Source organism: Argentina silus (genome assembly GCF_951799395.1).
Source record: "Argentina silus genome assembly, chromosome: 17".
In the NCBI taxonomy this organism is placed as follows: Eukaryota; Metazoa; Chordata; class Actinopteri; order Argentiniformes; family Argentinidae; genus Argentina; species Argentina silus.
This window is the reverse complement of record NC_139671.1, coordinates 5,542,169-5,544,668: the sequence shown is the minus strand read 5'-3', so window position 1 is coordinate 5,544,668 and position 2,500 is coordinate 5,542,169. Positions and strand designations below refer to the sequence as shown.

The following is a 2,500-nucleotide window of genomic DNA, read 5'->3' as shown; positions in this document are numbered from 1 at the left end:
TGTGCGATATCGTTATTCCTTCCAAAAACAAAAACACCATGGATTTCTCATTATTGATTGGAAATGGCATGCCAATTCCAGCGCTATTATAATGATCACAGGGAATTGTCTTTTAATCCGAGAGTACGACCGCCCGTTTATTAATTCAAATTAGTTTTACACTCTATTGGCTGCAGCGAACGCGCATCAGTAATGAGTGAGAGCGAGTGTGTATGTGTGTGTGTGTGTGTGTTTGTGTTTGTGTGTGTGTGTGTGTGTGCTACATGTAGATGGCACTGTTGCACTATGTACTAGGAATGCAAGGCTGCTGCTGTGAGATAGACCTAGAACCTGAACAACTCATTCTCTAAGTCCCCCCCCCCCCCCCACACACACACACACACACGCACGCACACACGCACGCACGCACGCACGCACGCACGCTCGCACGCACGCACGCACACACGCACGCACGCACACACACACACACACACACACATACACACTTAAACACACTCTAACACACACACCCACACCCACATCCATCACTTAAGCTGACAAGCTGTCATCTGTACTAAAGGCTTTGACACCGCGGCGTCACTGAGCCCTGCTAGACTAGAAGACGCGTCTCCTGTGAACATCTCTGTCCAGTTCAGCCAGGAAAAAAAAAAAAAAAAAAAGAAAAGCGCCACGATTTTCACATCTTATAAAAGTCACTTTTGCTTGTCGACTTCACAGTCAGAGACAATCACAAGAACCACGCAGCCGTCGGCAACGCAGTGAAACCATGGCAATGGCGAGGGGTTGGGCGCTGTGTCACAGAGTCGGCGTGGAGAGCGTTTCTGCAGCGAGGATGTGAGGCGTGATGTACACACCTCTACACACACACACGTCTCCAGGGGAGTCAGAGGACTTTATTGCGTTTTCCTGGATAGCTTTTGATGCTATGCTAATCCTTCTAATTGTCAAAAACATCAAATCAATCAGTCCGTCCGTCAGTCCGTCAATCAATCAATCAATCAGTCAGACAGTCAGTCAATCAGTCAGTCAGTCAGTCAGTCAATCAATCAATCAGTCAGTCAGTCAGTCAATCAGTCAGTCAGTCAGTCAATCAATCAATCAGTCCGTCAATCAATCAGTCAGTCAATCAGTCTGTCAATCAATCAGTCAGTCCGTCAATCATCCAAGCACTCATCGACCATGTCCATTGAGAGTCTGCTTCCATTTGAATTGACTGCCTGGCAAAAAAACCAACAACCTGAGAGCCCAGACTGAAGAGCACGTGTTTCCATGAGCACGTCGAGAGCGTGATCAAGGCCGTTCTCTCACCGCTGAGACGCAGAGTTAAACTGGGCGAAATTAATTCACTTTCCTGCTGAGATATTTCCCAGGGCACCAGGGGGCAAGAGCCAACTTCATTTGACTTCATATTGACCCAATTTCACCAGCTTATTAGAAAGCGAGGGGAGGGGGGGGGGGGCACATATATGTGTGTGGACAGACCACAGACGCATGCATATGCAAACACACACCCGCATCGAGGCGCACACACAAACCCAAACACACACGCACACAAGTACACACACACGCATGCACACAAACACACACCCGCATCAAGGCGCATACACAAACACAAACACACGCGCACACACACACACACACACACACACACACAAACACAAACAACGCGCTTCCTCAGATTTCGTGCCCTGCACACAAAATGGGTAAATAGGAGGCATTTTTCAAGAGTGATATTGACAAGACAATAGGAATTCTAATGACATTAGGCCATTGTCTTCAGGCAATCATGCAAATCAGGCCGCGCTCCCCCCATACCCCGTCAATATCCTCACCCATCCACCCCTCACACTTCATTCAACCCTCCTCTGAATTTTGAGGAGCTTTTTATCAATTTATCAAAGCACACTTCGTTTCATCCTGGCTGGTTCTAATTTGGGCAGAATGGAGATGGAGAGAGAGAGGAGGGGGGGGGGGGGAGGGGGGAGCAGAAGCTACCAATGGTGTGGTGCGGTTACTGCCTCGTCCAATGGCCGCCGCGCGTCGGAGAATCCTGTTTTGTGATCTGGAAAAGCAGCTGTATTTATTTTCCTGTCATTAGGGTTCAGATTACGAGCCCTTGGCTAGTCAGTCTCCAGAACAAACAACGCCCGCCTGCTTGATGATGAATATCTGGCCCATTTCAGAAGCGAGATGCAAAAATATACGCTTGGAGGACAAACAGTGGGGCACATTAGAATTGCATCAGCCTACCGTGAGTTTCAAAGCCAGACTTTGGCAATATTCGATATGCGATATGGAAATATGAGTCCTATGAAACCTTTTTTTTTTCGGGACTGAATAGAATTATGACTTGAATATCTGGTTGTAAGGCGAAGGCCTATTATGAAACAAAAATCGGAAAACTCAACTGAACTGTTATGAACCACATGGAGGGGGATTTTGAATTATTCACCGATCTCATTGGCTTGTGAGTACCTGTCAGAGACCAAGGAGATGATTC

General features: G+C 47.4%; 1 protein-coding gene across 1 annotated transcript in view; it reads right to left on the bottom strand.

The window, feature by feature from the left end:
• adgb (androglobin) overlaps window positions 1-2,500 on the bottom strand; it is a gene marked incomplete at its 5' end in the record, with an annotated part of 40,341 nt that overhangs the window by 9,453 nt on the left and 28,388 nt on the right. The window lies entirely within an intron of this gene.